The sequence below is a fragment of the Orycteropus afer genome, unplaced genomic scaffold, assembly GCF_000298275.1.
Source record: "Orycteropus afer afer isolate SDZICR_OR568_19922 unplaced genomic scaffold, OryAfe1.0 scaffold00208, whole genome shotgun sequence".
NCBI lineage: Eukaryota > Metazoa > Chordata > Mammalia > Tubulidentata > Orycteropodidae > Orycteropus > Orycteropus afer.
This window is the reverse complement of record NW_006921795.1, coordinates 6,107,027-6,120,941: the sequence shown is the minus strand read 5'-3', so window position 1 is coordinate 6,120,941 and position 13,915 is coordinate 6,107,027. Positions and strand designations below refer to the sequence as shown.

The 13,915-nt window shown below is 41.4% G+C and overlaps 1 pseudogene; it reads left to right on the top strand.

The window, feature by feature from the left end:
• Positions 1-360: 360 nt before the first annotated feature.
• LOC103203260 lies at positions 361-13,805 on the top strand (annotated as a pseudogene).
• The last annotated feature ends 110 nt before the right edge of the window (positions 13,806-13,915 follow it).

The window sequence follows — 13,915 nt, the reverse complement described above, 5'->3', positions numbered from 1 at the left end:
GGAAGATGGAGTAAATACACTGTCATGGATTGAATTATCTACCCGAAAAAAATATGTGCTGGTGGGCCGAGCTTCCCTCTCGGTCTCAGGCAGGCTGCTGAGCTGGGAGGAAGAAGCTTTGTCCACCATTTGCCCTCCCACCACGCCCCAGGGCGTGTGAATAAAAATGGAGAAGTGGGGGTACCTGGAGCCAAACCAGGAGTGATGGAGAGTGCAGGCGGGACAGTCATGGAAGCCTCCTGACTTGGGCGCTGGGCTTTCCTCCACTGCCTAACTGACCTGGCTACCTCCACCCGGTGCCTAACAGGTCAGACCACCGACTCTGCACTTAACCTAAGGCCCCGCGGAGAGCGGGAGGCAATGGATGAACAGAGCTTGGAGAGCATTGCTGAGGTTTTCCGATATTTCGTTTGTATGATGGAGAAGTTAAAGGATGCGTGCCTGTGTCCTCCTTGTTCCAAGCTTTGTTGTTTCAGCTGTATCAGAATAAAGTTGATATGAACATTTGTGTACAAGACTTTGAATGGACGCTTTTTTTTTTGTCTTGGATAAATATTTAGAAATAGAACAGCTGGATTGTACGCGTTGGCTGAGAGAGCAGAGAGCGCAGCGTCCTCATTGCCGTGCTCCACTTCAGCTGTGTGCATTAGTTAACTGTCCTTAGACAGAAGTAACACAACAGCTTGGTGCGCTTCAGTTCTGCAGCCTCACCAAACATGAAGAAAACAAAAAAGATAAAGGTGAAACTACCATGAGAAATTTGGTGTGTTTTACTGGACTTGTCAGAAGTGTACCTGCCGTCAGTGTGCACCTTGGGGTGGAATACATGGTGGACATACCTTTAAAACTTTGGCAGAAATATATGAGCAGCATGTGACTAATGTGAACCAAGAGGTAGCCAAACATCCTGAGTCTCATGGAACTGATCAGCTGAGTTCAAGAAGTGGAAATAAATGTAGAGGCTGTAAGAAATGCAAAAGATGAACGTGTTTGGGAAATTAGGAATGCAGTTGAGATGACAGTTGCATAGCTAGACACGCAGCTGAAGAACAAGCTCATAACACTTATGGGTCAGAAGACATCTCTAACACAAGAAACAAAACTGTTGGAATCCTTACTTCAGGAGGTGGAGCATCAGTTGAGGTCTTGCAGCAAGAGAATTGATATCTAAGAGCTCAGAGATCTTCATGATGTGTCAGCAAGTTCATCAAAAGCCCATGGCATCCTTTGTTACCACTCCTGTCCCACCTGACTTTACCAGTGAATTAGTACTGTCTCATGATTCAACTACCTTTGTTTTAGAAAATTTCAAAACTTTGACCCAGAGAGCAGATCCTGTCAAGTTTCAGGACTTTGCTGGAAGTTAATTAAAAGTTTACCCAGGTGGAAAGGGAGTTGTGTGGGGCTACTACTTATCCGTGTTCCTGGAACTCTTAACTGTCTTGCCTGAAACTTCCAAATATGAATATCGTGTAGAAATGGTTCATCACTCCTCCAATGATCCTACTAAAACTATCATTCAAGAACTTGCATCTGACTTTGAAGTTGGTGAATGTTGAGGTTATAATAGATTTTTCCATTTGGACTTACTTGCAAATGAAGGATACTTGAATCGACAGAATGATACAGTAATTTTAAGATTTCAGGTACATTCACCAACTTTATTTCAAAAATGCTGCATCAACATTGGTATATTACGCAGTTGGAAGCTGCACAGACTAGTTATATTCAACAAATAAACAACCTTAAAGAGCATGAGCTTTCTGGTGGAGAACTGTATTTGGATCTTGTTGGTGAAGATGAAGTAAATCACCTTGATGGCAGTAGTTCCTCAACTAGTTCAACAGCAACAAGTAACACAGAAGAAAATGACACTGATGAAGAAACCATTTCTGGGGGAAATGATGTGGAATACAACAATATGGAATTGGAAGAGGAAGAACTCATGGAAGATGCAGCTTCTTCAGGACTTCCAGGTAGTACTCATGGCTTTGTGGGTACCAGAAGCAGAATGTCAAGAAGAGCACATTTATGCTGTGTCACTACCAGTAGTTTATTAGACATCGATCCCTTCATTTTAATACATTTGTTGGACCTTAAGGACAGGAGAAGTATAGAAAACTTATGGGGCTTAAAGCCTTGCCCACCTGCTGCACTTTTCAGCCCACAGTCACAAATAAAAAGAACAATTTTTCTAGAGTGACAGAGGGAGGAGGGGAGAGTATGTGGATTAGAATATTAGAAATAAATTTGTGAAGGACTTCCAGTAAGATGGAGGAATAGGCAGACAAACCACACAGACCCTATTCAACAAAGAAAAGAAAAACCAACTGACAGAGATACAGAAGATAATCCTGGAGCCCTGAGCTTTGAAAAGAACTATACAGAAGTGGATTAGGCACCAACTAGTGGAAAAACCTGAATGAAAACAGTGAGTATAGAGATGGTCAGAGCTGTGGACTGTCAGCTACTCTGACGGGACCAACAGCCTAAATATTTCCAAGGGGTGTTGGGACCTGACAAATGACCTGAAGATCAGCCCTGGTCACCAAGGGCTGCAGGGCAGGGATGACTGCACTGGTGGCCTATGACTAGGAAATGAAACAGCCAGGAGGGAGACAACCTGAGCTGTTGACTTTCTGTCATCCTGAGAGTGCAGCCATTTTGATTGTTTATATGTGGCAGTCATTTTGGATATTTAAAGTGATTGAGGGCACAGCCATTTTGAATGTGTACAAGCAGTAGCCATTTTGGATATTAAAAGTGACCAAGGACACAGCCATTTTGCATATTTACAAGCAATGGCCATTATGGATATTTAAAGTGACTGAGGGCACAGCCATTTTGAATCTTTACCAGTGACAACCACTTTGGATTTTAAAGTGGTAGCATTCTCATTGGGATTCCAAGGGCCTAAGAATAGGCTCTGTTTGCCAAGGTCAGCAGGGACATACAAGAGACTGACAACAGCAAAAGAGATGGGTGGTGAGTGTATAAGTGCTCTCAATTTGTGAATAGAGGAGCACAGCTCAGTACCTTGCTTGTGTAAATAACATACAAACAAAGAAAATGAAAATTGTGGGCAAGTCAGTCCAACATACAATCACCAATTAAATATAAACACAAAAAGGTCACAATGCCTCAGAGACAACAGAGCATCACAGTCCATACAAAGAAGCAAGATAAAGCAGGAGAAACAAGGGACCAGGATGCAGACCCAAAACACATCCCCGAGGAAGATGCAGCATTGGAACTCCCTGATAAGGAATTCAAAAAAATTATATTTAGGTATCTTCAAAGGATTGAGGGACAGATCAAGGAAAACACAGACAAAACCTTAGAAGAATCTTGGAAGAAAATACAGGAATAAAATGACAAAATCAATGAAAAATTAGAAATGATTCTAAATCTACAGATAGAGATCCAGAAGATTGATACTAAATTGTCAGAAATAGATAACACATTGAAAGAGCAAAGGAGTAGAATTGATGCAATGGAAGACAGAATTAATGATATTGAAGACAAATACCTTAATACTTCTTTGGATAGGGATAAATCAGAAAAAGAAAAGAAAGAAAGAAAGCCTAAGGTTCATGTGGGATACCATCAAGAGGAATAACTTATGCGTCATTGGAATTCCAGAACAGGAAGAGAAAAATGAAACCACTGAGAAAATTGTCCAAGATTTCTTGGAAGAGAACTTCCCTGATATGATGAAAGATGAGAATATATCCATTTAGGAAGTCCAATGAATCCCATACAGGACAGACCCCAAAAGAAAATCACAAAGACATGTCATCATCAAACTCACCAAAGCCAAAGACAAAGAAAGAATCATGAGAACAGCATGGAAAAAATGAAAAGTTACCTACAAGGAGCAACCAATAAGGCTAAGTTCAGATTTCTTGGCAGAAACCATGCAGGCGAGAAGACAATGGGATGGTATATATAAAACCCTGAAAGAGAAAAATTTCCAACCAAGAATTATGTACCCACCAAAATTGTTCCTCAAATATGATGGTGAAATTAGGACATTTCCAGATAAGCAGAAATTAAGGGAATTTGTTAAAGCCAGACTATAAGAGATGCTAAAGGGAGTCCTTTGGGCAGAGAAGCAACAACAGCCAAAAATAACTGACCTTTAACACACAGGATGACATAAGCCAGAAACCAACCTAGTTATAGAAGTATCAAAAGTAAGTAAGCCTACAAGATTGTAAACAGGGAACCAGAGACATCAATTGACAAATTAGGACAATGACAAACCAAAAAGAGGGAAAAAACTATGTCATTACAGAACTTCTAGATGGTAGGGATGTCAAGACAACCACAAGATAGAACAGACTGTTCTAAACTTGGGAAGAAAATTATAAATCACAGGGTAACCTCAAAGAAAAATTATAAACCTTCACATCAAAATTTAAAAAAAGAGGACCAGCACAAATATTTAGCAAATACTAAAACAATAGCAATAAAGGAAGTGATAACACGATTCATAAACAAAATGAGCTCAGCATAGAAAATTATATGCAACAAAGAAATTGACACCACGAGAAAGCACATAACAAAAATGACAGCAAAAAATTCATATGTGCTGATAATTACATATCTGGCAAGGAACTTATCTTTAAGTTTTGTAGAAAACTCCAATGCCTCAACACCAAAGGAATTAACAATCCAATTGAAAAATGGGCAAAAGACATATGAATAGACCCTTCACCAAGGAGGATATTCAGGTGGCCAGCTAATACATGAAGAGATGCTCACAATCATTGACCATCAGAGAGAGATGCAAATCAAAACAACAATGAGATACCATCTCACCCCAGGACTGATGGCAAGGTTCAACGAGACAGAAAATAACAAATGTTGGTGGGGATGTGGAGAGATAGGGACTCTCATACACTGCTGGTGGGACTGTGAAGTGATACAACCACTGTGGAAAGCAATATGGTGATTCCCCAGAAAGCTGGAATTGGAGATACCATTAGACCCAGCAATCCATTACTAGGAATATTCCCATTACTAGAAATATATCCTAGAGAGGTGAGAGCCAGGATAGGAACAGATAATTGCACACTCATGTTCATCACAGCATATTTACAATAGCAAAAAGATGGAAACAACCTACGTGACCATCATTAGAAGAGTGGATGACCAATCTATGGTACATACACATAATGGAATGCTACACTGCACTAAAGAATAATGTAGAGTCTGTAAAACACCACATAACATGGATGAACTTGTAGAACATTATGCTGAGTGAAATATGTCAATCACAGAAGGACAAATATAGTATTAGTTCATTGTTGTGGAGGGTCAAGGAAAGGTATATATATGGAGGGATACTTGCTTTGTAGGTTGCTGGTGTAGGAGGGGAGGGGAGGGGTGGGGAGGGTACACTATCAAAAAAAAAATGCATTGACCCCTATCACTTTAGTTTTGTGTATTTCACCATACATAAATATTTCAATAAAATGCATTAAATTTTTTTTTTAAAAAAGAAAGAAAATTGTTCCTATTTCAGATGACACAATGTCTATGTAGAAGACATATTTAAATAAATAAATAAAAATCTTAGAACTAATAAGTGAGTTCAGTAATGTTTCAGGATACAAGTTAAATGCATAAAACTTTATTGTACATCTATATGCTAGCAATGAACCCATGGACACTGAAATTAAAAATACTTTTATAATCTTTCAAAAATAAAGTAAAATACTTAGGTGGTGGTTGTTGTTGTTATGTGCCGTCGAGTTGGACCTGACTCATAGCGACCCCTCCTTGGGTTTCTGAGGCAGTATCACTACTTAGGTGTATACCTAATAAAACTTGAACAAAATTTATTTATGTGATAGTTGAAGTTGTGTGTCAACTTGGCTGGACCACAATTCTGAGTGGTTTAAGCAGTTGTGATGTGAGTTATTCTCATGATGAGATTGGATATATATGTTTTGAGCAGCCAATCCATTGAAAGAGAGTTTCCCTTGGGGTGTGGCCTCCTTCCAATATATTTATGGACATCCTGGGAAAAAGAGACACTCTTCTGTGGACTGGAATCCTATTGTGCTGCCTACAACTCTCCGTGAGCAAACAATTCACCATTTACCCTGGAGATCTTCGATTCATCATTTTTTGGTATCAATAGCTGGTATACCGCCTGCCAACCCTGAGCTCTTCAGTCCTTGCTGCTGCATAAGTCAGGAAACGTCTCCAGCTTGATGTTTGATCCAAGAACTTGGGCTTGCCAGCTTTACTGGTTTTGCATCTCTAGAGAATCCAGCCTAATACATTTGGTACCAAGAGTGGATCTAGAGAGACAAAATCATAAGGATGGGCTACCTAAATTGGTTCTCATCAATTCTGTTTTGGTTCTCCAATTTGATTAATCATAAAGGTATTGGTGACTCTGTCTCCAATAGTAAAGAGGGTCCTGCTAATCCATGGTGTGAGGTGGCAACATTAATACGCAAAATAACACCACCAATAGATCAAGTATTTTTGAGAAGTGAGGCTCTGGGTGTTTGCATATTTGCTACTTTTCTGCAATTTTGTCAGCATGAGGAGTATAGGGAAGCTTGTTTGGTCTTACTTATGCGAGACAAAGTGATGAAAAAGTGAGATGAATTCAGGGGCTGCTGAGTCACAGCTCAAGTGCCACATAAAAGACCTCAATGTTTCCAGTTGTACTCTGAAAGAAAGCCTTGTTTTTTCTAGTAACAGAGCTGATACTACCAAAAACCAAACCCAGAGTCTTATTGTAAGGGTGGCTGGATTACAATGCCAATTGAATTGCCAACCCAGAATGGTGTCTGAAGTTAAAGTGAGGGCATTGATTGGGAAAAAATGGGATGCTGAAACCTGAAATGGGGACTTATGGGCAGACACTCAGGAAGATGAGGCTATGGAGCCTATAAATTCTGTTGAATCCCTCCCATCTGAAGGGATTACTATAAAACTATTTCCCTTCCACCTCTTTTTGATGCAATTAACCCAGCTGTTCCTTCTGGGTAACACTGAGAAGAATGGGAATTCCAGAACATTTAATTGTACTCATGAGGAGTCTGTACATAGACCAGGAGGCTGTTGTTCAAACAAAACAAGGGGACACTGCCTGGTCAAAAATCAAGAAGGGAGTGTGTCAGGCTTGTACCCTTTCACCATACTTATTCAATGTATATGCTGACCAAATAATCCCAGAAGATGGACTATATGAAGAAGAACATGGCATTAGGATTGGAGGAAGACTAATTAACAACCTACGATACGCTGACGACACAACTTTGCTTGCTGAAAGTGAGGATGACTTGGAGTACTTACTGATGAAGAGTGAAGAATGCAGTCTGCAGTATGGATTACATACTCAATATAAAGAAAACAAAAATCCTCAAAAATGGACCTATAAGCAGCATCTCCTATAAGCATCTCCATAAATGGAGAAAAGATTGAAGTCGTCAAAGACCACATTGCTTGGTTCCACAATCTATGCCAATGGAAGCAGCAGTCAGGACATCAGACAATGCACTGGGCATATTGGCTGCAAAGAATCTCTTTCAAGTGCTGAAGAGCAAAGATGTCTCCTTGAGGACTAAGATGCACCTGACAGAAGCCACGGTATTTTCAATCACCTCATATACATGTGAGAGCTGAACAATGACTAAGGAAGATCAAAGAAAAGTTGATGCTTTTGAGTTGTGGTGCTGGCAAAGAATGCTGAAAGTGTCGTGGAGTGCTAAAAGATCTAACAAATCTGTCCTGGAGGAAGTGCAGCTGGAATGCTCCTTGGAAGAGAGAATGGCCAGACCTCATCTCACCCACTTTGGTCATGTTGTCAGAAGGGGCCATGCCCTGGAGAAGAATGTCATGCTTGGTAAGGTGGAGGGTCAACGAAAGAGGGGAAGGCCCTCAACAAGATGGATTGACACAACAGCTGTGGCAATGAGCTCAAGTATAGCGTGGATCATGGAGTGGTGCAGGACCGGGCAGTGTTTTATTCTGCTGTGCATAGAGTCGCTATGAGTCAGAGACTACTCAACGGCACCTAACAACAACAACAACAGACAGACAGAAACCTGGAGAGTATGTATGGGGATAGCTACTGAGGGTGTGGGATAATGGTGCAAGGAATGTAACATTTGGTCAGTCTGAATTTATTGATTTAGGCCCACTAAGTACAGATTCTGCATTCAATGTTTCAGCTTGAGAGGTTAGGGAAGGATCTAATTGTTTATTTAGTTGGCTTACTGAGGCACAGATTATGCAGTGGCCTGCCTTAAGTCAAGTTGAAGTACCAGACCTGCCTTGGTAAAAAGTAGAAGAAGGTATCCAGGGTCTTAGGGTAATTGGCGTGTTAGAATGAATTTATCAGATTAGACCCCTAGAGCCAGAAATGGAGGGTCCAGAGGAGATGCCTTTCACCAGTACAGTGAGGAACAAATTTGTGAAGGGCACCCTAGCATCCTTGAAGACTCCTGTGTTTATTATTTTATGTAAGCCAGATGTGACAGTGGGAACGTCCCTAATTGAACTAAGACACTTAACTACATGGGGCTGATTGGACCCCATGGTAGTAGGGGCCAAGTAGCAGCAGTTAATCAACAAAGACAAGGTGGGCATGGGTACCATAATGGACAGCGGAGTCAAAACAGTAATCAAAATACTCTGACTTATGTGGAATTATGGCATTGGCTACTTAGGCCTGGTGTTCTTAGTAGTGAAATACATGGTAAACCTACTAAATATTTACTTGATCTGTATAGACAGAAGAATTTGAGGTCCCATGAACAGCAGTCTAGATTGAATCACCAGAATACACAGTCATGGCTTCTCAATCAATTCCCAAACTTGAGTCAGTTTACAGACCCACAACTCCTTGGATGAAGGGGAGGCCAGGTTCCCTTGAGGAAGGACCCCACCACATTGCCAAAAATCTATAATGTCAATATTTCTCCCAGCCTTCCCCAAAGAAGTCTGAGACCTTCTTTAAGAGTGACTGTTCATTGGGGAAAAGGAAATAATCAGACTTTTGGGGGATTATTGGACACTGGCTCTGAATTGACACTAATTCCAGGAGACCCAAATCATCACAGTGGCCTGCCAGTCAAAGTGGGGGCATATGGAGGTCAAGTTATTAATGGAGTCTTAGCACAAGTCAGTCTCACAGTGGGTCCTCACACCCATCCTGTAGTGATTTCCCCAGTTCCAGAATGCATAATTGGAATAGATATACTGATCAATTGGCAGAATTACCACATTGGCTCCCTGACATGTGAAGTAAGGGCTATTATGGTAGGAAAAGCCAAGTGGAAGCCAGTAGAACTGCCTCTACCTACAAAAATAGTAAACCAAAAGCAGTATCACCTCCCTGGATGGGTTACAGAGATTACTGCCACCATCAAGGACTTGAAGGATGCAGAGGTGGTGATTACCACCACAACCCCATTTAATTTGCCTATCTGGCCTGTGCAAAAAACAGATGGATCTTGGAGAATGACAGTAGATTATCATAAACTTAATCAGGTGGTGACTCCAATTGCAGCTGCTGTTCCTGATGTGGTTTTCATTGCTTGAGCAAATTAGTACATCTCCTGGTACTTGGTATGCAGCTATTGATCTGGCCAATGCCTTTTTCTCAATACCAATTTAAGAGGATCATCAGAAGCAGTTTGCCTTCAGCTGGCAAGGCCAACAAATATACTTTCACAATGGTTCCTCAGGAGTATATCAACTCCCCATCACTATGTCATAATTTAGTCTGTAGAGATCTTGATCACCTTGCCCTTCCTCAAGACATCACATTCATCCATTATATTGATGACATTATGCTGATTGGACCTAGGAGGAAAGAAGTATCAATGAGTCTAGACTTATTGGTGAGACATCTGTGTGCTAGAGAGTGGAAAAGTGACCCAATAAAAATTCAGGCACTTTCCACTTTAGTGAAATTTCTAGGGGTCCAGTGGTGTGGGGCATCTCAAAATATTCATCTTAAAGTGAAGGATAAGTTATTACATCTGGCTTCCCCCACAACTAAAAAGGAGGCACAACATCTGGTGGGTCTCTTTGGATCTTGGAGGTAACATACCCCTCATTTGGCTGTGCATTTATCAAGTGACTCAGAAAGTAAATAGTTTTGAGTGGGGACCAGAACAACAGAAGGCTCTGAAACAGGTTCAGGCTGCTGTGCAAGCTACACTGCCACTTGGGCCCTATGATCTGGCTAATCCAATGGTGCTTGAAGTGTCTGTAGTAGATAGAGATGCAGTCTGGAGTCTTTGGCAGGTCCCTATTGGTGAATTGCAATGCAGACCCTTAGGATTTTGCAGCAAAGTCCTGCCATCCTCTGCAGATAACTGCTCTCCTTTTGAGAAACAGCTTTTGGCTTGTTACTGGGCTTTAGTAGAGACTGAATGCCTAACCATGGACCACCAAGGTACCACGAGGCTTGAGCTGCCCATTATGAACTGGGTGTTGTTTGATCCACAGAGTTATAAAGTTGGACATACATGCGGCACTCCATCATTAAATGGAAGTGGTATATAAGAGATCGGGCTTGAGTAGGACCTGAAGGTACAAGTAAGTTGCATGAGGAAGTGACCCAAATGCCTATGGTCTCCACTCCAGTCACATTACCTTCCCTGCCCCACTCTGCACCTATGGCCTCATGGGGAGTTCCTTATGATCAGTTAACTGAGGAACAGAAAACTTGAGCCTGGTTTACAGATGGTTCTGCATGATATGCAGGTACTACTTGAAAATGGACAGCAGTCCCACTGCAGCCCCTTAGTGGGATTTCCCTGAAGGACAGTGGTGAAGGGAAATCTTCCCAGTGGGCAGAACTTCGAGCTGTGCATATGGCTGTTCACTTTGCATGGAACAAGAAATAGCCAAATGTGCAATTGTATACGAATTCATGGGCTGTGACTAATGTCTTTGCCAGATGATCTGGGATTTGGAAGGAGCATGAGTGGAAAATTGGTGACAAGGATGTATGGGGAAGAGGTATGTGGATAGATCTCTCTGAATAGGCCAAAGGAGTAAAGATATTTGTGTCTCATGTGAATGCCCACCAAAAGGTGACCTCAGTAAAGGAGACTTTAACCATCAGGTGGATAGGATGACTCATTCAGTGAAAACCAATCATCCATTTCCCCCAGCTATTCCTATCATTGCTCAATGGGCCCATGAACAAAGTGGCCATGGTGGCAAGGATGGAGGTTATGCATGGGCTCAGCAACATGGACTTCCATTTACCATGGCTGATTTGGCTACTGCCACTGCTGCATGCCCAATCTGCCAGCAGCAGAGACCAACACTGAGTCCGTGATATGGAACCATTCCTTGGAGTGATCAGCCAGCAACCTGGTGGCAAGTTGATTACATTGGACCACTTACATTATGGAAAGGACAGCATTTTTTTCTTACTGGAATAGCTACCTATTCTGGATATGGATTTGCCTTCCCTGCATGCAATGCTTCTGCCAAAACTACCATCCTTGGACTTACAGAATGCCTTATCTACCATCATGGTATCCCACACAGCATTGCTTTGGATCAAGGGACTCACTTCACAGTAAATGATGTGCAGCAATGGGCCTATGCCCATGGAATTCACTGGTCTTACCATGTTCCCCATCATCCTAAAGTAGCTGGCTTGATACAACTATGGAATGGCCTACTGAAAACACAATTATGGTGTGAGCTAGTGGCAATACCTTGAAGGGTGAGGGCAATGTTCTCCAGGAGGCTGTGTATGCTCTAAACCAGCATCCAATATACACTGCTATTTCTCCCATGGCCAAGATCCATGGGTCCAGGATCCAAGGGGTAGAAACGGGAGTGGTACCACTCACTATTAGACCTAGTGACCCACTCAAAAAATTTTTGCTTCCTGTCCCTGTTACCCTATGCTCTGCGGGTCTGGAGATCTTAGCCCCACAGGGAGGAGTGCTCTCACCTGGAGACACAATACTGATTGCATTGAACTAGAAGTTAAGAATGACACCACCCAGCCATTTTGGCTTCCTATGCCTCTGGATTTACAGACAAACAAGGGAATTACTCTATTATCTGGTTTGATAGATCCTGATTACCAAGGGGAAATTGGATTGATGTTATACATTGGAGGGAAAGAAGAATATGTCTGGAATACAGGAGATTGTTTAGGACATCTCTTAGTACTACCATGCCCTGTGATTAAAGTCAATGGAAAATTACAGCAACCCAATTCTGATATCACTACTAATGGCTCAGACCCTTCAGGAATGAAGTTTTAGGTCACCCCACCAAGCAAAGAACTATGACCAGCTGAGGTGCTTGCTGAGGGCAAGGGACATATGGAATGGGTGGTGGAGGAAGGTAGTTCTGAATATAAGCTAGGACCATGTGACCAGTTGCAGAAATGAGGACTGTGATTGTTAGATTTCTTCATTGTATATGTGCATGAAATATTTTTATTTCTTCTGTTATGAACTATGAAATGTAAACAGGGTTAATGCATTTTGGTTGTATGTGTGTTAGTGTATCATGTTAGGCACAGATATGACTTATAATTGTCTTTAGTTAGAGATTATATATGGTTAAGGAGATGTGTACAACTGCCAAGTTGACAAGTGGTGGATTGTGATAGTTCAAGTTGTGTCAGCTAGACTGGACCACAATTCTGAGTGGTTTAAGCAGTTGTGATGTGGGTTATTCCCGTGAGGAGACTGGAAGTATGTTTTGAGCAGCCAATCCATTGAAAGGGAGTTTCCTCAGGGATGTGACCTCCTTCCAATATATTTATGGACATCTTGGGAAATAGAGACACTCATCTGTGGATTGGGATCCTGTTGTGCTGCCTACAAGTGTCCATGAGCGAACAATCCACCATTCAGCCTGGAGATCTTGGATTCATCATTCATTGAAGTCAGTAGCCAGTATATCCCCTGCCAACCTTGAGCTTGTCACCCCTGCAGCTGCATGAGTTGGCAAAAGCCTTCAGCTAGACATTTGATCCAAAAACTTGGGACTTGTCAGCTTCTGTAAGTGTGTGAGGCATTTTCCTAAGGACCACTCAGAATTGTGGTCCAGTCTAGCTGACATAACTTGAACTATCACAATCCACCACTTGTCAACTTGGCAGTTGTACACATCTCCTTAACCATATATAATCTCTAACTAAAGACAATTATAAAGTCATATCTGTGCCTAACATGATACACTAACACACGTACAACCAAAATGCATTAACCCTGTTTACATTTCATAGTTCATAACAGAAGAAATAAAAATATTTCCTAAGATAAATATATATATATCCTTGACTGCTAACCAGAAGGCTGGTGGTTCAAACCCACCAGCCACTCCTCAGAAGGAAGATGGGGCTATCTACTTCCGTAGTGATACTGCCTCAGAAACCCAAGGAGGGGTCACTATGAGTCAGGTCCAACTCAGCAGCACATAACAACAATATATATAGTTTTGCTTGAAGTCTAGTTTTGCTTCTCTAAAGAACCCAACCTAACACAATGCTGAAACTACAAAATGCTGGTGAAAGAAATTAAAGAAGATCTAAATAAATGGTGAAATAAAGCTTATATTCAGAGAAATATAATGTTCACAGAACATATAAGGCTCAACATAATAAAGATGTCATTTCTCCCCAAATTGATATTGAGGTTTAACACAATTCCTATCATAATTCCAGCAATGTTTTTGTAGATATAGATGAGATTGTGCTAAAATTTGTGTGGAAAGGCAAAGAAATTAGAATAACTGAACCAATTTTGAGAAAGAAGAATAAAGTGGAAAGAATCAACTGACTTAGCTACAATAATCAAGCCACTCCCCGGAAGGAAGATGGGGCAATCTACTTCCATAGTGATACTGCCTTGGAAACCCAAGGAGGGGTCGCTATGAGTCAGGTCTGACT